We start from the raw sequence: 25,940 nt of genomic DNA, 5'->3' as shown, positions 1-25,940 counted from the left end.
TAAACCAAGTACAGTGGGCTGGGTGGGGATGGTAGTGGTTTTGGTGTGGAAACCTGGAAAAATTGTGAATTCGGTTCAGTTTGAACCAACATTCTTTTTCAACTGTTTGGCTTGGCAGCTGAACTGAAAAAAGTTATTTGCACAGCCCTAAGCTCTCCTTTGCAGTTGGACCCCTGCGTTTTACTAGGAAAATTGTAGTGTAGTCCCTGGAGCTGTTCATCCATGGCACAGAGGCATGGAATGGAAATCCCACTAAAATGTAGGGCTGATGAAGTTTTTGGAAGTGGAGGAGCTCTAAAAAGGGATTAAATGATGGCATCCACAGTGTCTGTACTACTGGACTCTCCAAAGACACATAGTTGTTTTCCAAGATTCCCTCTGTCATTTGCGTGTTAAAAAGATACCGCTGATGCACATCCTTATGGGAAATGTTAGAAAGAGGAGAGCTCTTGACTTGTGTACATTGTTAGCTGGGAACAGAGACATTCCTTTTTCTAACTTCTTCATTCCATGATGTAATGAGGGCATTTTAAACCAGGACAAGCAAATTGCAAGTGCCAAGCTTTTTCCTGGATGCTGCTTATGATCAAACAGACCCATCCATGCTTTTAAATACCTCATAATTAAACATGCAAAAATGAAGACTTAATTTGAACATGTAAATTAATCACATGTTGTAACAATTGAAATTCATAACTGAACATCCATTAGCAGACAACGCTGTTCCTCATTCTTTTGTTTACATGTTTACGGTAATCACGCAATAGGATTTATGGTGCATGTCACCCTTTGAAAACTAATTCTGCATCAACTTAGGAGATGTGTTCCCTTGTCTATTGTATAGCTTTGCTCTATAAATGCAAATAATTGCAAATTAAGCCCCAGATGTCTAAAGAGCAGCAGGAGTGACCATTGTTTGATGTATGATGCACATCATGTAATTTCTGTGTCACTCCTCTAGGGGTTAAATGAGTTTCATGTTTTGGACATCTTAGGAAAATAATAAACAATGAAGCTCATCCAAAAAACATCTGCTTATATTTTTTTTTGGTTGTTAAATAGAAGACAAAGATATTTAAAATGTGGTTTTAATCACCTGCTAAGAAAATGTTTACATAAAAAAAACATTTTTTCATCCTGAAAACTGTGAATTTACCTTCTGCAGCAATTTAGAAAAAGCCAGAATTTATCCACATTGTGTATTTAGCAAGTAAAAAACCTAGTTGCTATGGTGGGCTAACTTAAATATAGCTTGAGAATGAGGTCAGTGGAGTGAACGCAGTTTGTACCCCTCAGAGCTAATGTGTATGCACATTACCTTAAAGAAATTTACCCAATGGATGTCTGTATTTGCCTGTGTATTTCAGTGCATGTGCATGACAGGCCACGACGCTTTCCCTGACAGGCATTTGTGAAAGGAACGTCCCTTTCACATTTGCATTTCTGTTGAACACCAGCAGCACTTCTATTGATAGGAGCAGAGTTTACTTGACTCTGCTGGGGTCAGAACTCACTGTAGGGCTTGGGCTCTTCATCATGTAATGTGGGGCCTGGTCAGTAAAGTCTCTTCATTAATTTGGATCAGGCCTTGGAATTCCTCTCTGTCAGCTAGTGCTTACTCAGCTGAAAATACTGCCTTGGGCTTTCTCACCCATGCAGGAGAAGGTTGCCACAACTGAACCTCTTCTCTGGTGTTATTGTATAAATCCAGCTTGATGCTCAACATCCCGCTTCTTAATGTGCTACGCAGCTGTCTCACTGTTGGCTTCGTGCCATCTTCATGTTACACCTCCCAGTAAGTCAGCTGCTTCCACTCCGTTGTTTTGTTAATCCCTTTTAAATAACTACTTTTTTATAGTGCTACTTACAGGAAATACCACTTCAGTAATGCCTCTGAATGCCTAAAACGTTGCCATATGCATCTTAAACTTAAAGAACCCTATCTTGCCCTATTCTGTATAGTAGCCTCAGACCTACAGACACTGCAGTGAATTGTGATGAAAATATGGAGGAAATTTTAAAGAAAAGCCTCTCACCTTCTTGCACACAAAGTACTTAACTCTGTTACGGGAAGCACTTGGATGTACACCAGAACTTGGACTGATCAGTTATTAAACGGGGGCCTAGATAATAAGGGGGAGCTACACCAGGACAAAGTGTACTGTGTGAAGGTAGGAAAGTATAAAAATGCAGCAAAGTAGCTTCGTGATAATTAGTGGAAAGGAGATCACAGCCTGTCTTTCTGTCCTACACAAACCTCTTGTTTATTATTGTGGCCTGACAGCATATGGCTCTGAGTTTTTAATGGACTAGTACCATTTCTCAGTTGTTTTTGCTTTCTCTTTTCTCACAGTAAGATGTGACTTAAATTCCTAAACTCAAAACCCCCAAAAATTCAACCCACAAGCCCCAGTGGTATTTGAAGTTTATGTATTCTTTAACCAAAGGGCTTTACATAACCAGATAATGGTACATTCTTTAGTGAAATTCTTGAAGCTTTGGTCTTAACCGCTGCTTCTTGCAGTGATGTGCTTGAAAAAATGTGAACTATGTAGCTGTACCGGAGGGCTGTGTGGTTGAGGTATGTTCTTTTTCTCAAAGTGACAGACTGGTGTCAAGGTCTAGATTGAGGCAGGGTCCTGGCTCCAGCTTGAACAGTCCTGTGGTGACATCAGAATTTTGACATCTACATTTAAACATTTTTTTTTTGTTATTGTCATTATTGCAGAGAAAAGCTGAAGATTTGGAATGAATTAATCCACTACAGAGATATCTGCTGGAGTAAGCAGAGAACTTTAAAGTTTTGTGAGCTGGGAATTGCCTCGTTCATTTTTCATAGGTTATTAATTCTGAAACCTTTGCGCTGCCTGCAGCGGTGGACTTGGATGTGTATGGGAGAAGTTCTCCAGACTGTGGGCAAGGAGACTTGATTTCTGAGAGAACAAAGAGGAACAATAAAGCAAAATCCTTGTTGGAAGGAGAGATATAAAAGTGCTTAAAGAGGCTTGAGAGAGAAAGAAACACGTAAATGGTTCACAAGGCTGGAGTTAAACAAAACTAAGCAGGATTTAGAAATGTACTTAGAAGAAATAATCCCGAAAAGGAAGAGAACAACCTCCCTTTCCACCCAAAATCAAAAAGGAACACTATTAAAATGTTCTTAAAGTATTTAGTTTCTTTTAATAACACTCATAATACATTGGGCAGTCCAACATGAGTCTGTGTGTATTGGCAAAGCATAGTAGCCTTTTGGATATTTAATCTTCATCTAAGTGTGTTTCAGATCTATGTGTGATAAACCTCATTTGCTAAATATGGGAGGTTGATCTACTCTATAACACAGCAGTTGTGTTTCAGGTACTAAACCAAAATGATATAAAGGTCTCAGGCTTCTTGGCTTTTAGTTGACTTGTGTTTTATTCTGAAGTGTGATGTTAATGAGAAATCTCGTTGTCAGGAGCCTTTTATTGAAATATTTCCGAAACTTTGTAATTGCTTTTCTTCTAAATCATCTGTGTTATCTGGATTGCCATTCACTTTACTATGGACAACTACTGGGAGCACCCAGAAATAAAATCAAAGATTGAGTCTTTCTTTCCCATATCTTTGACAATATTCTTGTTTAGATATCTCGAACAAGAACATCATCAAGAAGCACAGGGCTCAACAGCCAGAGTCTAGAGCAAACTAATCTGGCAGTGGATCCTTTGTGGCTTTAGGCAGACAAGGCACATGATTTTCAATCTCAGTTTCCCTTTCTGTAATATAGAGTGATGAGAGTAATTTCACTCCTATCTGACAAAATATTTTAATTGCTATAGACAGATGAAATGGTATGGAAATAGACTTAATGAGGATTGTTCAAAATCAGAGCATATCCATCATTCATCATTTAATTGTTTCAATTTTTATTTTTATTTTTTAATTTTTTTTTTAATGAAGGAACTCAGTTTATAATTGAAGAGACCAAAACATTTAAAGGTTGGATTTGTATTCTGGAGACTATTCTGAATTTCAAGAAAACTACCCCCCCACTGATTCATTATGAGAAATATTCTAAAGGCTTTCCAAAAGTTTTGTCTTTATGCAGAACCACAGTCTGTTTATTTCTTCATGCCAAAGATGAGGTTTGGCACAGGATTGTCCCATACCCTTGCCAAAAGCTCTCCTAAGAGCTCACTCAGTTAGTTTATATTACTACTTTTGAAAAAGGAAACATTAAAGAAACCATACTTTAATACAGTATAAAGGTCCTCTGAAGGCTGAAAATGCCTCCCTCTGGCCCCACCTCACTGCAAAGGGCTAGGGGAAGTGAGGGAAAAAGGAGTCCTACAGTCAAAGAGCTGCCTCTGTGTGAGGCCTGGGAGCTAGGACAGCTTTGCTCTAACCCTTATTTCCCTGCAGACTCTGTTTTCAAAATTTGTTTCTAAGTCTGGTTGCCCAAGTCGAGACAACCATGGCTTCATTTTCAGCATGTCTGGGCACTCTTAGCACCTGTTGATTTTTCTGTGACTGTTCAAGGAAAGAAAGACCTAGGTTGCCTCCTGCCAGTCTCCCAAACTACTGCAAGTGCACAGAGTACCCAGTGCCTTGGTCTGTCCCTGTCTCTCCCTCTGTGAAGACGAGCACTAGTGCATTGCCTCTGCAGCTTCTATGGAAAGTTGCAAATGTCCAACTTGCCCTTTCGTTGCCCTTGAACTAGTATAACCTCCAGCTGGTGTCTGGAACCCCGGGCCTTTCCCTGATATCTGGAATGACACACCAGGCATATTCTCTAACTTTTGACTCGATATGGCATGGTCCTGCATACTGGGGAAAAAGAGGCTTGAAGGATCTGCCTAACTATGCTGCAGGGAGACGCCTGTTGACTAAACTGTTTCATTTAAATGCAGAGGCTTAATATTTTTACACTTCTATGAAGTCTTCAAGTTTGAGATAATACATAATTGAAACATAGAAGGCTATTCTCATAGAAATGCCGGATTCTGTAGCTATACTATGCAGAGTTGAGAGAGTATTTCAGGTGATTGTAAAGACTTGTGTATTGTAAAAGAAAAATGTGTGTCTCTGTGTATCTGTGAATCCATCTATCCATCCATTTATCCATCCAGCAGAACTCAGATTGTACTTTTATAAAGTGAAGCCAGATAAAGCTGTCACGCAGCTGAATATCTCCATCCTTCTGGAGTTGTCCATTCAGCCCATTCATTGTCTACAGGCTGCATGGGCCAGGCATAGTTGGCTGTCAGAGAGAACTCAGCTAAGGCATGTAAGACACTTTTTTTCCATTTGAGTTCCCCACAATAAAATGGCAGCCAAAATTTCTGCATTTAATTTTCAAATATGCTTTATCTTTTTTTTTTTTTTAATGAAACTACCACATCCAGAATTTCTTGTTCAACCACAATGTCTTTTCCTCCTAGGGATCAGTCCAAAGAATTTCCATTAGGTGGCCGAATACCTAAGTGTTAGGGGTGCATATGCAAAACTTACAGATTAAATTTGAGTCTTGCATGGATGGGATCCTTTTTTCTGCAAGCATATTTGTCTTTGAGACCTGTCAGAGTGGCACTGGTGTGGGTCAAGCTCGAGGGTCAGGGCCTTGAAGACTTTTTAGTGAAAGCTATCACTTGAATTACAAGGCATTTCTAGTACGATATGAAAATGAAACCATGCTGAAAATTCTTAAAGTACTCAAAGAGGGAGTTATTTTATAACCTGCAATTATTCTCAATATTTGTGTTTCTGGAGAGAATAAATGTGGAAGGCTTCAGTGGGTTGATCCTCCTATCATAACTTCACACTGATACTCAGATGGCAGTCCTTGAAGAATTTAATCCTTTTTCTCTGCTGTAAATAGATATTTTGTTTAGCTAACCTGCTGGAGGATTTAAAAGGAAATCAACATGTTCTGTAGACTCAAAGAGTGAGGACTGTTTATTTGTACATCCTGACCTCCTGCATATTACAGGCTAAAAAATATTGCTCTGTCACATCCGCATTGAGCCCAAGTCCTTCAATGTTTCATTAAAGTGTTACCTGTAAACACAAACTTGCAAGCATAAATTCTTTCCTACCATTGTTCTTTTTGAAAAACTGATTCCCTGAGCTCAAAATGAAGTCTCCTTTCCTATGGCACTGGATTATCTATTTTTTTAACAAGGCACAATCTCCAGTTGGAGCTTTTCTGGTGGCTAGGAAATTCCTTATGGTTCAATACTAATGGACACTGAATCCTAGTAGGTTGTGTTCACATTGAAGCCTTTCATTTATTGGGAGCACTATTAAGGCCGATCCTGTTCACCCATCCAACTCTTTCCCCACATTGTGTTAAGAATTTAATTGTTTTTGAGGTGTCTGCTTTTAGCAGCACTGTGTTAGGAATTTAACTATGTTTGAGGTGTCTGCTTTTATCAGATATGGTTGAAAATGGTGATTGTGTCCAAAAAATTATTGAAGGGGTAATATGCATGTGACCACTCATGCAGGCAAAGCTTGACTGCCTAAGATTTGTTTCCCTAGGAAATCTGGCACCTATGCTGCCAGAGCTATCTGAACTCCTGTGCATTTTTATTGTTGTATTCTTACCGTTCACTTAAGAAGGAGAGATAAGAGTTTTATCAGATGTGAAACAGCATTCCAAGAGGATATCAACAATGACCAATGGTCTAATTTCTTTCTGATATTCTGCCTGGTTCTAGGGTGGCTTGCAACATGGTGGGTCTATAAAAAATATGTTTAAAGTACACTAGAGTTAGTATATAGTTTAATTTTTGTCATATTTTCAAAGTAGTTTGTCATGTCAACAGCAAATAAGCAGGATGCAAATGAAATGTTGAGGGTCTGTTTGCCTTCACTTCTGTTTGTATTTGCTATATCTGAAGATGCTCCTAGATTTTGTTGCAATAATACTTTTCATTTAGAAATTTGGACCTCCTCTGATGTGAGTCCAAAACATTTCCATTTCTAAGTGCAAAAAGTTGATCCCTATGTAATTATAAATTGGTGCCAGCTTCTAACCACACTACCTTACCTACCCTAGTCCTTTGGAAATGTTTTACTTGCAACAACTTTATATACCAAACATGTTTGTTTAATAAAAATGTTGTTATGATAACTATAAACAACATATTTTTTATATGACTAATGTTTTCATGAAGTTGGTTTCATTTTCACAGGTCACTGCTTCCTTTTCCAGCCTCACAAACAATTTTCTCAATCATCTTGGGCACTGAGCTGGTGCCTCAGCACTTGGATCTGTGTCCTATGATTTGATCTTCTTTTCAGAGTGCTCTTCTATTTTTCCCTGACCATTTGCTGTTTTTCTGACATTTTTTTTTTCTTCTTGTGCCACTTCATGACAGTTTTTCTTCATGATATGCTGTTAAAAGAGTGAGATATCTGGAAAAAAATTAGACTTAGCGTGAAAAAAGAAAAAGTAGCTGACCAATAAGCTACCTAGAAAGTAAGTGATTTTTCTTTTTCTAATGTCTTGTGTGTGTGTGTGTTGCTATCTTAAAATCTACATTCATTACTTTATCTGCAACAGAAGGCATATTTTGTAAATTACCTTAAACATGCTATCAAACTGTAATTATTCATGAATAGTCTCTTTTTATTGTTAATGATATGCATCACACTAAGAGAGTTTGATATACTGATTATAAGAATAAAGTTCATCTGAGGTAACAGAGTTTATTCCTTTCTCAGGCATCCAGCCTGGATCTCAGCTGCAAAGTAAGTACCTCTCCACATCTCATTACCAAAATAGCAACCTTCTTAATCCTTTGCTGTGAAGAACAAAGGTTCGATTCAGTCTCTGGAGCAGAAATAGGATCTTATTAATGCACTGGCAACTACAGTGTTGTTATTTTTGTTAGAAAAGGGAGAAACAGGAATTTGCTGATATATGTTAGATTAAGGGCTGTTATTGTTTTGAGATTAATTGGATTGTTAGTTGGGCCTTTCCAATGGCAGTTGAAAATATACAAAATATCTTGTAATTTAACGTTCTGAATGAGTTCAGGAGCAAATCTTGCAAATTCACTTCAATTCTTTGTATCTGTTCTGGAAAAATCACCCAGGGTATCAGTTAAATGGTGCATTGCTTACTGCACGAGTGGTGAAACTGGGAGGAAAGTTCTTCTGTTGCTCTTGCCTGGAGTGCTGGTCTTCCTGAGCTCAATCCACTTGCTGTCCAGTGGATCAAAGCTGAGAGCCAAGGCTCCAGCGAGGTACCTAGAGCTCAACCTTTGCAGAGCACTGACTCAGAAGAGGTCTATGCATGTGCCGATTGTCCGGGCTTGAACATGTTACAACTGACGTATGAATTCACATTTTGAAGCATTGGAGCTCTGATGGTGTTTTATGGAGTCTTTTCTTTCTTTTGAAAGATTTTCTGTCATGTAGTGTTGGTCTGCAGTGGACTCTGGAATTTGGGATCCCTGTGGAGTAGGCTCTCTATGCCTCTGGCAGCTCATCAGGATAAAGTTGAAATTAGGATTGCAGAGAAGAGCCAGAGGAATTCCACTTGGTGAATTAAATGTTATTGAGCTTGAGGACCTGGAAAAGGGTGAGGGAAGGATCTGGGTGAGCTCCCAAATTGGTATGAATGACTGGCATAGAAGGTATTGCTTAAAGCAAAAATAAATGCAGTGTAACTGAGCCGTTGAGACCAGCAAACTGTTTCTGGAAATGACTGGTGCTTGATAATTCTTAGTGATAGGCAAATGCCATACTCCAAAATATGTGTGGTCCATTGTGCAATTCTGTGTGGGTGTGGATCTTTGCAGGTTATTGGCCTATGCCCTCTGGCACAAAATGTGTTTGCATAAGTCTTAGCATGTAGAACTTTGGGTGTTTATCTTCATGTGTATGTGAAAGGTTCAGGGTTAAGCGAGGGAGAACTATCCCAGAAACTGAGGTCAGCAGAAGCATTCTGGAAAACTGTTCCCAGGCCTGAGTACCGTCACAGAAAATGAAGACCAGTAAGATGGCATTCACAGTGAACCTCAGTTCTCTGCTTCTGTTCCTCATGGTTAGGGCAAAGCCTGTGTTTGGCCTCCAGGAGATAGGACAGAGATATATCTGTTGACAGAGTATGTAAGCTATAGACTTGTGGCTTGAGTGTGTGGACTTTTATTTGTGAGTTAGAAGAGATTTCTGAGCATAGTCTAAGGCAATTAAGTTGTATTAATTGCTGTTTTATCCTGATTGTATATATCCCCAGAAGATTTTAAGTATCAGGTTTTGATAAAACAGGAATGTTTTGAATGCCAGTAGGAAATTTGCGGCCAAGCCTGTTCTCTGTTATACCACTGTAAAGCTGGGATAATTGTATTGACTTCTGAGTGGCAGTGGTAGAACTTGAGTAGGACTGGACATGCGAGAGGAAGCTGTGAGTGTGCGTGAGTGCGCCTTGGGCAGTGAAACAGCTGACTGAAGAAACAGCTCATGTACTGCTCTCATTTCCCCTTGATGGTTTCCAGCTGTCCTCTTATCCCTGGCATATGAAATGACATTAATTAGTTTCAGCTTATGAAAATAAGTGAGAGGCAGTGTGTGTTACACACCTTATAGTGCTGCACATAAACAATGTGCTACATACAACAAACTGTGATCACAGATGCTGAGTGACGTAGTTATTTGGTTATTAAGCCAGGAGCTGAGCAAAGAGAAAGTTCCTTTGGCAAAGTAGTCATAGGCTAGATGGTTTCTCAGACTGTGCAACAGAGGAAGATGTGCTCACATGCAGGAGAGCAGTCTATATTGCACTTGGACCACAAATGAGAGTGTCGCAGACTTTGATCATCACAGGTCTTTCAGTATTGACTGAGGCAGGAGAAAGGAAAGATCTAAATAGGACAGTAAATAAAGAAGGGCAGTATGGCTATTTTCCCTGACCAGTAAGCACATATTTGTAGAGTATTAACAGCTTTGGTTGTTTTGTTTTTACAATTCTTACACATTTTTTGATTAGGAACCCTAGATTGCTTCCTCAAAGAGTATGAAGAATAAATACATATAAAATGTATTTGAAGAGTTTGCACACCTGGATTTCCCCAGCCCTTAGTATATCGTCTTCATGTGGGACTGAATGAGTGATATTTTTATGCTGCTGCAGCAAGAGCTGATACTGCCTTGCTGCCCAGGTTGGTAGGAAAGTATTATTAGAAATTGACTGAGATCAAGAGATGCAGAAGAAAACACATTAAGGCAGGCATGGAAATCACAATGTCTTAACACCACTGTGGGTCCCAAAGGCTAAAAAGATTTTACTGAATTGTATGAGCTGCTGCAGGCTCTGTCTAAAGCAAACTGGAAATTATAAACTCAAATTTAAGTGAATGTTAGAGACTTAGTGGACAAGGTTATGCAAAAGTTGGAATATGTGTGCAGGCTGCAGTCATGATGGAAGAGTTCCTGTGCAAAGGAGAAGCTGGCATTGACAGGTTGGTGTTGCCCAGCTAGAAATGTATAACCCAGGAGAAACTATCCCTATGATGTAAAAATATGAATAATAAATGAACTACAGATACTACTGTGGACAATAATGAACCTGAACAAATATACTACTGAAATACCAATGTCTGATTACTAAGATTATTTGGTAAATGAATGGCCTATTGGGGTCATCCAACAACAAAATCAGATGAACTGCGATTTAAATGTCAAATAGTTTCTTTTGGTTTAGATCATAGAATGTAACCATGATGAAGCTCTTACTATAACAGGAGGGAATTTGTCCTGGTTGTGTGTGGACAGCGGAGGAGAAAACAGAGAAGAAACCAGAAAACCTGTTTGGAAGGGTAGGGGGAACTCTTAGCTTATATGAATTTTCTCTGTTTTACGCTTAACTCCTGATGCCAGCTGAGATGAGAAGTGCTGCAGATACTCAACTGGGTAGTTTCCACTTAATTTAGTGCATTAACCTAGTGATCCACTGGGTGGAGACGGCAGACAAACTTCCTCTGAGATGTTTTACTATAAAAACGATGGGTGGAAAGTAGCCCAAGATCTAGAAAAGTAAGAAAGAGACATGGTGGAACTGCACAGGAGGCTGAAAGTGGACAAGATTCAGAAACAAACCAGCTTTTAGTTCTCACAATAGGACTTGTGTGCATTGTAGAAAGCTGAATTCTATCAAAGCATCTGATGTTTATCTCATGTCTGAGACTAATGCAGCTGTACGAAATCTCATGTGTTGGCTGATTGCCATGACCTTAACCAGAGGGCTTTCAGGCTGAATTTAAATCTCTCATCCACTCAAAAGTCTCATCCATTCAGTAATACTTTGTGAGGTGCTGGTTTTTCCCTCGGGACCTTACAGAATCTGGGAAATTAGTGAAAGGAGTTCGGCAGAGCATATATTGGTTTCATATTTTCATAGGAGGCAAATCCTGAAGGAACGTGTGCCTGCGTAGGACAGTGCTCAGCCTTCTTAGGTGGAGCAGAACTCAGTGTGAAGTTGGGAAAGCGTCAATGAGGAAGAATTTTGATACACAAAATAAGGAATAATAATACCAATCCAGAAAGCAAACTACCAGGCTCTGACAGGCTCTTCAAATGAGTGAGTAAGGCCAGCCTTTACTGGACTGTGAGAATATTACACAAGATTTATCCTGCAGTTCTACTTCTTACTGCTTGAGTCACTGAAGGTATGTCTACTCAGGGTTTGGCAGGCAGATACGAACTTGCTCTGTCCACGCTCCAAGCTGGCTGGGTGAAAGCTGGCTCTGAATGGGAAGCTGTGTAGCCATCATTAGCATGTGGCTGAGCCTGAACTAGTAAGTCCTGCTGGGAAGCAGAATATATTAGCTTGGGATCAGCATTACAGGGCTGCAGTTACATGACTTTAGGATTAGAGGTAGACTCTATCTGGGCATCTTGGAGCACTTGCAGAGGGAATTGCATCTGTTTGTGAATCTGCCATGGAAGCGCACCCTGAATACGTTAGAAGTGTTAGCCAGACATGGTGATCTGGAAAAAGGGTGCCCAAAAGGCTGCCCATTCTTTTTAAAAAAACATCAAGTAAAATTGAGTGCCAAACTCAAGCTTTAACAATCTGCTTTCAGATGCTTTCTGTCAGGTCTGAGGCTTGATGTATGCTAATGTTAAAAGGAAAGACTTAAAACTGTATGTTTGAATGGAAACGCAACTGGTCAGTGGGAAGGGCTGTGCAGCCATGACAAATGAGCACCTTGCAGTAATATCTTCCTGAATTAAACGTCACCCCCTATACAGTCCATTACACAAAGCGCTTGCTCCCTTGTTTACAATGAATGGAAAGTGCTAATGACAGCTTATTTATCTGGTGTGCTAGACTCCTAGGTCGCTTAGGTAGTTTTGAAGATGTTCTTTTTCAAACTACCTTCTGTAATTCCTCTCCATGCCTCTGATTTTCAGAAAAAAAAAGGTGTTTCTAAATAAAATTCATGGGCATTTAAACTATTATTTTGTCCTTAGCCTCAGGAGTCCATTACTTGCCATGTTCTTGAAGCAAATTAGTACAATGCATTCTGTAGGATATAAAACTCTTGCTAACTGTGGCAGTGGATCACTGCAGTCATTAGATTAATACCAACTATATCATCCAGGATCCTCATCTGGTTTTACTGAGCTTTGTTAACGAAATGGAAATGTATGATTAAAGTCATCCTGTCTGTCCTTCTAAAGTTGTGCCTGTGAATGAGTCACTGTTTTACAAATGGGTGTTGCCAGACACTGATATTGAATACGGCTCCAGCCGTCAGAGCTCTGGGTCCAGCACTGCATTCTTGGAGTCCAGACTGGAACACTGAAATTCCCATTGAAATCTGTGGGAATTCTGTGTGGTCAAGGCCCAAGCTACCTTTATGGCTTTCTGTGGCAGCTTGGAGAATGATGTAGCTCAATGCAGTAGGCATCTAACAGCGTGGGGACTCAGTATGCATTTCATGGATCTCTTCACTTTGTCACTTGAAACCCAAGATGGAATTGAGGATATCACATTCCACTTAAGCTCTGTTTGTCTGAGGTCAGTTGAATGCCCTCTACTGTCCCTGGATGTGATACCTTCTGCTCCACTGGCAGAGTTGCAGCTGTGGTTTCTGTGCTCACTGGGCACGAGAACTATTTGCACAGAGCAAGCCCCAGTGTGTCGGTCAGCTTGCCTGCCATGCCTGCTGCAGCAGCCCTGCCTGGCTGCGTGAAGGATGGAATGTGCTTTAACCTTTTGGCAGACATATAGCTGTTTGCATGCCCCAAAGTAAATAGCTCCCAAAGATCTTCGGGTGGAGTTGCTCACAGAAAGCTCTGTCTTATGGGCAAGGTTGACCCAGTAGTTAATTTAGCTTGTTTGCTTCACATACGAGATAGGGTTTGAATAGTTCTGGCCTTGGGGAATTTCACATCTGGATTCAAACTCTTTATGACTACTGTCCCCTAATCTGTGCCATGGGCTGTTCCCAAGTCCCAGTTCTGTACTTTTCCAAGCTTTGTGTTTCATGTCATCCCCTCAGGGGCATTTGTAAAAGTGGGAGGGCCAGACTGGTAATTGCAAGAAAGAGAAGTATCGTCACTGACGTCAATGCAGCTCTGCCACTTCACATTTGCAAGGAATCAGGGATCAGACCCATCTACCAGTGTCACAGTCTGCTGGGGAGGAGGGGAGGCAGCCTGAGAAGTGTTGGGTTTGCACTTCACCAAGTGACAAACAGAGAATCTGAATGCAGTAGCCAGACACATTATAAAACAGGCTGTTGGAGAGACAGCTCTGTGTGGAGGCTTGAGTCTTGATTTACTCCTGGGCATTGTCCTGATATTCCATGGCTTTAAGACAATTTTTTAAAAACTTAATATACGGACTTCCATGAGGGTAATTGGCTGAGACCCCTTGTGTGGCTTCTGGGTGGTCCCATGTGACACAGGAGGCCAGTTGTGGGTATAGCTGCTTTTGTGCAGTTGAGAAGGCTGTAGTGGAAAATCCAAGGTTGGTTGTTCTGTGTTACTAAATGTATGGTTACACATAGATTTGAGGTAATTTAAAGCTTCCAAATCCTTCACCTATCTCAGGATATCTTAATTATTTTTGAAAGCATGAGTTTAAGGGAATAATTTGGAATTGAAAGGAGGGGAGGCTGAAAGCTCTGAGTCAGGCAGAAGAGAGCCAGGGGTTTCTTGGGTGCAAGGGGGAGTAGAGGAGGGGGAAAAGGCAACTTGGTATTAACACACCCCTTCAGAGATCCACTAGTGCTGTTCCCAAAACTCTGCCAGTTTGGTGTATTTCTTCTCCTGTGCTTTTGCTCATCTGAACAATCTCTCCAGAAATCAGCTAGTGCGAGCACAGAAGTAATTCTCTTTGCCAGGTAAATGGGAACAATAGTGGAGTGGGAAAGAATGAATCATTGCCATTAACAAGAAGACTAAGGTTGCTCTCATCATCAACACAATGCAGTGTCTATTCTCAAATGTCAGTGCTAATAACTTTCCATTTACAAATTAGATTTATCCCCCTCCCACACAAACCCACATAGTCCTTACTACCCTTCAAGCTTAGGTCATAGCTCCCTTTTTCTAAGGGTCACCAATAAAACCTTCAAAATCTATCTCCTCCAGTCTGGCTGCTTTCAAGATTGAATACTCCTCCCCTTTTCCCTTTGGGTTTTTGTTTTAGTTACAGCTACATCACTGAAAAATGTGGAAATGTCTTTGAAAGCCCATCTAAGGCCTTAATTATCCTTAACGTAAGAGGACCATTATCGTCTACAGATGAAATGAATAATACAACAAGTAAGAAAGATTCCAAAGTTTTGGTTACCTTAATAAATTCCTAAACGTGAAGGAACTCACAGATCTTTATCCAATGCAACCAGAAATTATTAATGCAGGTGGGAGTATCAAAAGCTTGAGTGTTTCAGCTGGCATCTTACAATATCTTCTGTTGAGACAGTGTTTTTCATCCAGCGTACTGATGGATTGTAACTATAGCTGCCCAGAAAAGATGTAACAAGGATGCCAGTTTCCTAGATAACCATCATGTAGGTGTAGAACATGAGATGCTGCTATTTCAGATGCACATCAGGGTATTAATAGCCTCCTTACTTTGAAAGTAATGGGCTTGTTTGAATTCCTAGTCCTGAAATATAGGAAACATTCAGGATATGTTTTTCAAGCAGGATGGCTTTTAAAGTGAAGTTGAAACAGGTAACTGGAAAAAAAGACACAGAAACAAATCTGAGACTGATTAGTGAAGTTCATTTAACAGATCCTGCTTGCCTAGTCCAACACAAGCAGTTTTTTATTAATTAATAAATCATTCTCTCTTTCTCTGTGGATTGAGAATTCTTCAAAGTGGTTTACATGCAGTTCTTAGCACAGCTGCTTGCTGGGGGTGTGTGCTCTGTGTGGGGGATCTATCAGCAGCCTGGCTACCTCTGTGTGATCTTGGGTAAGGCCTGGATAAAAATCAAAGGCCAGATTGTTCTGTTTTACCAAATATGTTGCCCGGGGCCTGCTAATTAATAGAATGTCTAGGAATGTCATACAACTATTGAAAAAAAAAAAGCGTCACTTGAAAATTGCTATTGTTTTAATTGAATGTTGTCATTTTCACATAGTGACCGATATCTTAGCCTACCAGTCTTTTTGAAAGAGCAAACTGGAACATGGGAAAACAGGCCACTCATAGGGAAACACTGTCTGTTTTCAAGTTAATTTTTAACGTAGGTCTCAGAACCATAAATACTCCCACATGTTGACTAGGGGCCTTATCCTGAAATCCAAACTTGTGTTTCATTCTTATGAGTTATTCCATCATAAGTCAGTGCCGGAGGCTGACTGTAAACAGGGGTTGCAGAATTGGGCTGATTTTGACCTAGCAATAGAGCATAACTCTGGGAACGTTTGCTGGAGATATGGCACTTAGTAACATGGGCAGACCAGCTGGAACTCCGAGGTTGTGCATGGCAGTAGGCATGCAGGATTGTCTACCAGTAAGTGTTTGCAGGATTGGGTGGTAGGTGGTCCTACTTTATTTGCTGTTTTAACAGAAGTCTGGTACTTGTTATGGAGTGAGTTAGTTCCTCTGGGAAAGGTGGGTGTAACTTGTTAGGACATGAAGGATAACTAACCTCAGACATTTGGGAAGTTGTGTGTGTGTTTTGATGCATATGATTTTGTTATGTAAAACAGTGAGGCTCACCCCCTTCTCTGCCTGATCGTGCCCTCTTGTGGGTTTCTGCACAGTTCTTTTGAAGGAGAAGGGTAGCTCATATGATGAGGTGAGAAAGAAGATGAGTGGAAATAGAAACCAGGAGGAATCAGGTCTTCAGATGAATAGTTATAAGGCCTTCTAGCATTCAAAATTTTTTTGTCCTGTGTCACTGGGCCTATAGGGGAAAGCATTAACATTATCTAAAGTTGCGTCTTGATTTTTACAGAATAATCTGGCCATGATTCAATTGTGCATGATGGGATACATTTTTTCTGATATCCCACTGGAAGTATTCCTTAAATACATCCTCATGCTGTCAGAAGAAACTAAAATCCTTTTTTTCCCTCTCTGCATAGCTCTTGGATTGACAGCTGGTTTTCATATGATTTGCTTCTATCAGTGTGTTACAGCAAAGGTGTGTGCTTTGGGCCATGAGTATAATTTTGAAGGTTTCTTATATTGAAAATTCCCTCAGTTGGCACAGTGCTAGATTTTCTGGGCACTCAGCAAACACGATGACATTTTGGAGGTGGAAAGAAGCAATGGGGAATGAGGGGGAGTATCTTTTTATCTGTGAAATACAGTTGTAGTATCTCTGCAGCACTGTGCTTTAAGTACAGTATGCTGGTCTTGGCTTTTATGTGAGAGTTCTGGAAGAGTTTTGTGCACTGCACAGTCTGATTGACAAAGAGGTTTTCTGTCCTCACACGACCTCCTTTTAATTAAAAAAAAAAATCAATAAAAGTTCAGCCACACAGCAAGGGATGAATTTAAAGACTGCACACCATGTGACAGTGGTAAAACTTTCATAATAGCCATCATATTTGTTGGTTTAAAAATCAACTTCATTGTCATAGTTAATAGTTTGCAGCTGCTGTAGAACAGAGGCAAATTGCTATGTATGTGTCAGTCTTAAATGCAAGTAAGATCCACTGACTAGGATGACTTGGTTAGTTTTTCCTATCTATTGGTAGTATTGCTGATCATCATCTCTACGCGATGAGAGGAATTCATTGCCACATTTCAGCACTGCTGAGCTGACTATGTGATCTTGCAAGTAAAATAAACTTGTTTTCAGTGGCCTGCCAAAGTATACTCCATGGTATCCCATTAAAAAGGCTTCCAGGGTCGTGTATAAGTAGGTGCAGTTCCCTTGCACATCTATGCAATATCACCAGCATTGATTTAGCTAGTAAAGATAAGTTACATGAAAAGTGTTAAAGAATTAAAATTTGTCACCTATTGTGAAGCTCAAGAGTAAAAGAAGCCTTGCTGGAAGATCACCTGGTAAGTTCTCTGCCAACTTAAAACTTATGAAAGTACTTGTAGTTTGCACCAAGTTCATATCAGATGGAAATGGGAAGTAGATAGAGCAATCCCTCTCCGTCATGCTGGTGATATGCAGAAGGTATGTAAAGTCAAATGGTCCAGCTGTAGCAGCAGGCTGAGTGCAAGCAGAGGAGTATGTGAAGTTCATGCTGGTGATTTGCAGAAGGTATGTAAAGTCAGAATGGTCCAGCTGTAGCAGCAGGCTGAGTGCAAGCAGAGGAGTATGCGAAGTGCATGCTGGTTATCCTGGACTAGGGACCATCCAAGAAAGCCTCCCTAAGGCATTGGGAGTTGTGGCAATCACAGGGAAGTATGCCTAAAGGGAGGTGTTGTGCCTTTAGGCTGAGCAAATAGAGTGTTCTTTAGATTTAGGGAGATTCTACTTTACTCCTCCCTACTGTATCTGCAATTAGAGCAGGACTGAGCTTAAACCGTGGACCTAAAGGTACAGACTAAAATGTGAGGAGTATCCTTTTTGAGCTATCTCAGCAGGACAGTAGTTATTTAAAGCAGAGCATCCATTGGTGTTTTAGACACCTGTCTCTGCATGAAGAAGTCAGGGAGTTCAAGGAGTGCAGGTCAGGCTGTCCAGGATGCTGTGTTCTCATGGATGAAGTTTAGTTTTTCCATCAAGAAAGCAAACAGTAGAGGAAGGAGAAGGTTTCAAATGACTGAGTTTACAAGAAGGCAGCGCTTTTAATGCTGAAGTCGAATACTCAGAGCCCAAAGGGTGGGAAAAACTCTCCAGGGAAGAGACAGCCCACACAGTCCTGCACTGGATTATTGCAGTGTAACTTCACTTATTTGGGTGAGTTTTCTGATGTGTTTCCTGGGACAGAACCTGACCCTCAGGTCTCATTTACAATTCAGAGAACTTGAGTTTGGCACTTCTGTGCACATTGTGTACTTGCAATAGTTTCAACTCTTGTTATCCCTTCAAGTTTAGTTAATTTGTCAATGTGCTAGTTTGTTTTATTTGCATAGAGACCATGACTAGCACTGAAGTCTTAAAGTAAATACATGTGATCTGTAGTTAATCTGTGCTTTCTTTTTCCCCTGGCCTTCCTGGTTTGTAGAAGTTGCTTTGTTTTACAAACGAATGGAAGTGTATACTGGAAGATGAGGGGAACCTCCAAAACACCCCGTTCAGCTTGTAGAGGGCTCTAGAAGAGTGGCTCCATCGAGTCTGGAATTGCTTAAAAAATAGGTACATACTCCTATTCCTTAATCGTATTCCCCATCCTCTTGATGGAGTTTCCTAGAGGATGGAGGGACATCTGGACTGTGGATATGCAATTAAAATAGTCAATGAACTGTAGGTACCGGCTTTACTTATCCTAAAGCATATGTGTAAAATGTCAGATGGACTCTGTTCATAGCGGTGCCTGTATCTATTGACTAGTTGGGAGACTGCGGTGAGATGTACACTCCCAGATTCTCTGTCATCTTCTCACAGTGGTGGAGCAGTTTGCAGAAGTGGAGGTCTGTGTTTCATCTTCCTTCTCAGGTTGCCTTCCTTCTCTAAATATTGGCAGGACTTCTCAGGGCAGGCATGAAGTAAGTCTGTTGAATATAAATTTTGATTTTTCTCATTATAGCTTTGCCTGGGACACCAAATAATCTACTGACATTTTGGAACTCCAGGAGAAGACCAGAATGTTTCCACCAGCAAAGGTCTCTTGGAATTGTTAAAAGAAGACTGGAACAGTGCTGGTTCTTGCACTTTCTTAAGGTATTTTTTCTCCTATCTGGTTTCCAAAGAGGAGTCTGATTTTCATTTCACATTGTCCCACCCCTGTGGCATTTTTGACATTGGCCAGAAATGAGAAGGCTTGATTTGGAAAGGTGTCATCAAAACAATGACTAGATATACTTGGAAGAAAAGTTTATTATTTGGCTTGCTGCCGCTGAGAGCTGCTAATTACCAAGCAATTATGACCAGACATAATTTTTCACTGTCTAAAGCCGCCTCTTGGGTTTAATATCTGTCTGAAAACAAAAGGCAGAAAATTTTTGTGGAGTTCAAAAGAGGCCAAGAGATGTATAAGTATTTCCTCAGGGCACCCTTTGCTACCTTGGGCTTCAAGGCCAGGAGTCTGGCTATCATTGCCTCCTTAGAAAGCATTCTTGGCTCCAGTTGTCTGATCCATCTTTTCTCTCCTGGCTTCTCAAATAATCAAATCATAAAACTAGTTTGGGAAATACATTTTGCATCTGTAACTCATGTGATCTTTGGATGCTTCAGGATTCAAGACTCCACATGTATTTGCCACAGCTGAGGGCTGTGTGTTTGACTCAAAAATCCTTTTGCACACAAATTAGAGGGCAACCAGTGCAAAACAATGTGGTTAGAATGCATTAACTAAGCAGGAAGCATGGAGATCAGTCTCTGCTGTGTCAGGAAGCAATTTGTCTGTGGAAATGGCATGGCACAGTGCTTGGGAAGACAATGCTGCAAGCAATGTTCAGTAGGCTGGCTGCTCAAGAAGGTCCTACAGGGGCATTGTCAGTGAATCAATAGGCCTGATTTATCACTGTATTATATTAATTCTACTCCAGGGTCACTCCATTCAAGTCAGTGAATTTATCCCAGGGTAAAACTGGGGAAAAACAGTGCCTCATCCCTCTTGCCTTCTGCATGAATTGCTTGCACAGAGCCACATCAATAATTTCAGTTCTGTCCTCTTCAGGGCCCAGCTATGACAAGGTGGGAGCTGGAAGGCTCTCAGCATTGCTTAGAGGAGTTGGGGTATAATCCTGGTACTGGCAGAAATTTCTGAACCCCAGGTTTGCTAGCTAATCCTTAAAAGTGGTTTCTGATGAGGATACAGTGAATCTTACAGTGTGGTTCTTGAGAAGTAAGGCGCTTCGAAAATAGGATTTACTGTTGGGATGGAACAAGAGAGGCTGTCACAGCACTAAACTGAGAATAAACAGAGAAGAAAGCCTGCATGAGAGTGCCATGCAAGTGGGTATAAATGAGGGAGGGAGTAAACTCTTGCCTCCAAACAAAGAGTTTGGCGTTTGCCTGTAACAACATGCAGGTGCTTTGCCAGCATGAAGAATAGGATTGAGAACTGGAAATCTACGTCTCCATGTTCATCTTTCAGCAGGCTTCCAAGCATACACATTTTCATTCAAAATCACTACCAAGCTGTTTATGGCAGATCTGTGCCAACTGCACTGTTTTATGTAGCCATCTAAGCCAAATCATTGTGACCTGATGTGACTCAGTTTTTTTAAAAGGGTGCGCCTTCAGAATTCTCATTTTCTTCAGTTCAAAGTGAAACACTGGGAAAAGTATTGGAATGGATCTGAAAACAGTGAAGCATTCTTATGCAGAGGCAAGAGTGCCATTTAGGCAAACACTAGAAGAAAATCTGTCTCAAGTGTGTTTTTTGAAATGAGTCTGAAATGTTCGTTGGAAAAATATCAGGAATCTTAGACTTAAGTAAACTAATTCACATGCTCTGACTTTGCCTATATCTGTGGTATTGGGAAGTGTAATAGTAGATTCCAAGTGGTCTGTTCCTGAAATTTTAGTTAATTTTTTGTTATCTGCATGTACACTTATTTAAGAGTGTATGTAAAGTCTGTTTTTTTCTGATTCCTGCCCCTCCCCACATGTTTCTCCTTCTCCATATTTCTCTGAATATGTGTCTTACAAGTCTGTGTGAATTTAAAACCTGTTAGAGATATGGAGAACAATTCAGTGAAAAATATCCTTTTTTAGTCAAATATGCTATTGTTTTTCTTGGATTATAGAATATACCTTATTTATGTATTCAGCTGTATAGATATATTCTCACACATAGGTAATAAGTGATTATGCATTTTATTCTTGTTTCGTCAAATACTACCGACAAGTCAACAGTAAAATTTTGCAAAGTTCTTCAAACTGAGGTCAAATGCTTTCAGGCTTTTAAATCCTCTTGGTCAGTGTAAGGTGCTTCAATACTTAGTTGAAATTTGTCCTCTTTATCTTTGGTACCTCTACCTGGTTTTAGCTTCATCTGAGATGGGACTGAACATTTTATTGTTGTTCAGAATTTATAATCAGCAGTTGGCTTTCTGTGCAATACCACTTACCAGTGGTGCTGGGTTGATTTGTTTTTCAGCGATTCCCACTACAGCAGATACAAATAAAAATGGCTGGGTTTTTTTCCCATGCCAGCCTGAGAGTTGGGTTGTGGTTGTTTTAGGTACAGTAGTTGATGAGAGACTTCCTTCTGATGAAATTAGATTAAATAGCATAATTGATGAAATAAGATTACCCCAAATGACCTTTCAGCCTGAATCTTTATTTGAATGGGAAAAAGATTTTTTTGAATGTACTTCCAGATAGTATCTATATTTCTTAGAAACTTGCAGGGCTTTTTGTGGGAAAACCCCAAACTATTTTTGTGTGGCTTTGGCCAAAAAAGTTTGGTTTTCTCTTACCAAATTTCAAAAATGTTCAATAGTTGGCTTTTCTGAAAGGAAGGCAATACTATCCAGAAAGAAAAATACCCATTTTCTTTCTAGCACTGCTTTTTTTTTCTCCCCACATTTCTAACAAGCAAGAGTACAAAAGTACCTGAAAGTACAGCTGTTGTATCTGACATTTCAAAGTAAAAAAAATTAAAATAAAATTACAGTCTTTGAGTTTTCACCTGCTGCAGCACCAGTCAGTGCCAATATATTAGGCTCACAGTTTCACATAAATGCAAACACAGATTATTGTTTCTGCCACTGCATCATTGCAAATACCATTCTGGCTTATTGCCGTTGATACCAGTCACTGAGGGACAGAGGCTGTGGCTGCCTAAATGACCTGTACTACTGCCAAAAGGGGGTCAGCTGCCCTTTTCATATCCCTCCCTTGTGATTGCTTGAGTGTTCATGTTGGTGCAAAAGGTGTCAGATGAGGAAACTGCCAACTGAAAACTAATGAGAAAAAAGGAAAGTTAATGTGGGCATGAGGGAGTGGCATGAACAGGTAACAGAGACCATGTGTTTCTAGTTGAAGTATAAATTTATATTGCTTGGAAATTGCAGTGCACAATAAATTGGTGTTATGTGCTTGAGATTATGCAGTCTTGGTGCCACGGTGAATTACAAATGTTCAGTTGTATGGGGCAGTTCTGTTCAAAAACATGGTTTGGACTATAGCTGCCGGATAGCATATTTTATGGGATGTTTCAGCAGGTCAGCATAAAAGGATTATCCTGATCATGAATCTTACTTCTGTGTGAGTGAGAGAGGTTGTGAAGTTGAGGGTACAGATGGGGATATTCCACCTAGATTTCTGCCTTCCCGTGTCCTTTGGTTCCTATAAAGGCTGCCTGGGCATATTTTTGCTCGTCTGTATTGCCCTTCTTAGACAGGTGGAGGGGATGCTTGGGTGCTTTTTTTCCCCATTCTTGTCACAGTATATTGTGGGGATACTTTTACAGAGCCTGAAACTGCTGTGCAGAAGGTTAGAGTGCAATATTGCTGCTATTCTTATTTTAAATCAAGGGATTGAATCCTCTGACTTCCCTAAATCAGTGTTGGAGCCTTCAGTTATGACTGAAATGAAGATGAAGGCTTAAATGCAGGGATTAGATAGTTAAGATGTGGGTTTAGAAAATACTCCATTTTGCCATCAGATAATTTCATGATATTTCTATAAAGAAGGCTTTTCAACAAAAACTGGAAGGAATTCAGCCATGAGGAATTCCAGCAGTGAGAATTTGAGATGTTTGGGAAATCAGGAGCAAACTGAAACTGAGGTCTTAGAAATGGTGGTATTTTTTTTTCTGGTGCCAAAAAGCAAGCCAAGTTATTTTGTCCTGAATAATCTGTAGATTTAATCTTTCTTGAAGTGCCCAAGGGGTTCTCTGACAGAGTTTTGGAATCTGTGATTCTACTTGGTGCTGTGTTTTACAGCTTCATAACAAAACTCTGAAGTTGATTTCTGCAATGGATAAAGTGGAGTTCAGTATATATTTGATCTCTTTTAATAAGTAGAAACCTTAACCATTGTGTAAATAAAGACTCAGCCCAGTGTGACTATACCTAAAAAAACCATATAAATTTATTGGATTGTGGAAGTAGTGTATCTTGTATCTTCTTCACTTATTAAAACATAAGGCCTTAATTTCAGAGCTAAGAATAAGAAAGATGACAAAGAATAAGACTGGATTGGAAACTATGCAGCCTGTGCCTAACTCCAGTGAAAATAGTTATGGTTGAGTCATTTTGATGAAAGCATGTACAGCCAATGATCTAGAATTCAATCAATACGTATATTTAAACATATGGAGGCAATGATTACCTGAGGAATACATGAGAACAGCATTTTAAGCTGCATAACTTTTTCTCATTTACCATGAAAATGTATACTATTGTATAGATTTTGTTCCTCTTTCCCACAGCCTAAGAAATGTTGAGGCCAGAAACAGCTTATTCTTTAACTTCCCATTGGAGACTGAACATGGCATGTCTATCTTCAAAATCCAGCCTTTCTCCAGCACATCTGCCAGTAGTGGACGTTGACCTTCTCTTTCCTGCTGTGGGCAGACGTCATTCAGTTCAGGAAATATCAGGGAGATGACACAGAGCTGGCTTGGCTCAGCAACTGTGACCCTACAAGACATGGTCTTGAAAATCTTACTGTGCTATAAAGCCAGGATCTCTGTCCGGACATTTCCATTGCATGCAGTCTTTGGCATGTTTAGCAAGGTTAGTGACAATTTAATCTTTGCATTCTCCTTGTCTTTTATCTATACATGGGACTAATCATAGGAGAAGCTAACAAGCATATATATAACAGATATTTTGAATTTTTGATGTCTCTGAGGTATTTGCGTAAACGAAGGTAGGGCAAAATTTTGTATGGAGAGGTAATGCCTTTTGCTAGGAGAAATGGTAGAACTGGAGAGAAACAGAAACTCTCACATGATGAAAACTTGTCACTTTTTTCCCAACCTGCTTCAGTTGCTCCGGTGATGTCTGCAGCAATGTAAATCACTATTTTATTTTATTTTTTGTTATTATTAATGACTTATTAAGTTTAAAGGCAGAACACAAAATAATTTATCTATCTGCACTGTGTGGATGTTGTAACATGAGTCTATCCTACGGGCTATGCTCTTCTGGAATCTGACACTGGGTTTTATTTTGTGTATCTATCATTAAAAGTATTTGGAATAAAAAGCAAGAATTTTGGGACTGTGGTATCTTACTAGCTATATATATATACTTGAGCGTGTATTCAGGTGAGGATGAAACATATGAACAGTGTGATATATGTATTAGTTTCCCTTATTTTGGGAACTACCTGAAGTTATGTGCCTGACCCCACCACTACTGTGTGCCATCATAGAAATCCTGGTTCACTGAAGTGTTAAGTCCACTGCTATTCAGGAAACTGTTTCTTTGAATTCCGTGTTCTCTGGTTTTAATAAATCTTGGTTTTGGCTAGGATCACTCTTGACTAGGTAATTTTACAAATATGTCTGTAGAATGCTGAGAAGCTCATCAGCTTTATGAAGAAGACCTTAAGAGTTTCCAGAACTGTAAAGTTTCTCTCACTAGACAGGAAAGAGATTATTCTGTTATGGTTTAGTAAATTTTGCCTGCCATCAGGCTACAGTGAACAAATAAAAAAAATGAAGAAGCCCACAGACTAAGAGAAGGCTGAAAGCTAGTGCTGGTGGGTGGCAATATAATATAAAACAACATGAAAAATGTCTAATTTATGCTTGGCTGAGCACCAATAAACTCTTGCAGTGCAAGAGGAATGCCATCCCTTAGCCATCATGTCAGATGGAGCATTAGTCACAAAAGGAGCTATGTGACTTGCTGCTAATATCTGCATAGGGGAAATCCTCAGAGGATTTGTTAGGATGCATCCATGGCAGGCTGGACTTGCCAGAGCTGTGTGGAACCACTTGAGCATCTTGGAAGGGCAGCGCTTCATGTGCAGTAAGATAACTCTGGCCTTAGAAAAAGCCATGAGAAATGCTGTACTCCTGTGTTGCAGGTGGCATTTCAAATGCTGCGATATCTGGGTGCCAAAACACTTAGAAATGTTCCTATAGGTTTAATGCAGAAATCTGGGTTTGCCAATTACTGTCACAGATAAGGCCTTTCAGCAGTCTTGTATTTCTATTAGCAACACTGTAGCAGAAATACAGCCACAATATAGCAACACTGAAGCAGAAATATACCAACAATATAGCAACACTGAAGCAGAACTATACCAACAATATAGCAACATTGTAGCAGAAATATAGCAACATTGTAGCAGGAATATAGCTACAATAGAACAACAATGTAGCAGAAATATACCACAATATAGCGACACTGTAGCAGAAATATAGCAGCATTGTAGCAGAAACTCAGCCACAATATAGCAACACTGTAGCAGAAATAAAAGACCAAGCACCCTCTT

At 40.0% G+C, this 25,940-nt stretch overlaps 1 long non-coding RNA gene across 4 annotated transcripts in view; it reads left to right on the top strand.

Annotated features, from left to right (window-relative positions):
* The window catches only part of LOC114013734 (uncharacterized), a 166,663-nt gene that overhangs the window by 92,518 nt on the left and 48,205 nt on the right, over positions 1–25,940 (top strand). The window contains exons 4-6 of one of the 4 annotated variants that reach the window (XR_008745269.1): positions 7,711–7,737; positions 19,120–19,253; positions 23,920–24,226. The exons of 1 other annotated variant lie outside the window; for it this stretch is intronic. This is a non-coding gene — a long non-coding RNA (uncharacterized LOC114013734). The remainder of the gene's footprint in view (positions 1–7,710; positions 7,738–19,119; positions 19,254–23,919; positions 24,227–25,940) is intronic. 2 more of the 4 variants (XR_008745268.1, XR_008745277.1) reach the window with 2 other exon arrangements.

Source organism: Falco peregrinus, chromosome 1 (assembly GCF_023634155.1).
Source record: "Falco peregrinus isolate bFalPer1 chromosome 1, bFalPer1.pri, whole genome shotgun sequence".
Classification (NCBI taxonomy): Eukaryota; Metazoa; Chordata; class Aves; order Falconiformes; family Falconidae; genus Falco; species Falco peregrinus.
The sequence above is the reverse complement of the archived record's forward strand: the minus strand, read 5'-3'. Positions and strand labels throughout refer to the sequence as shown.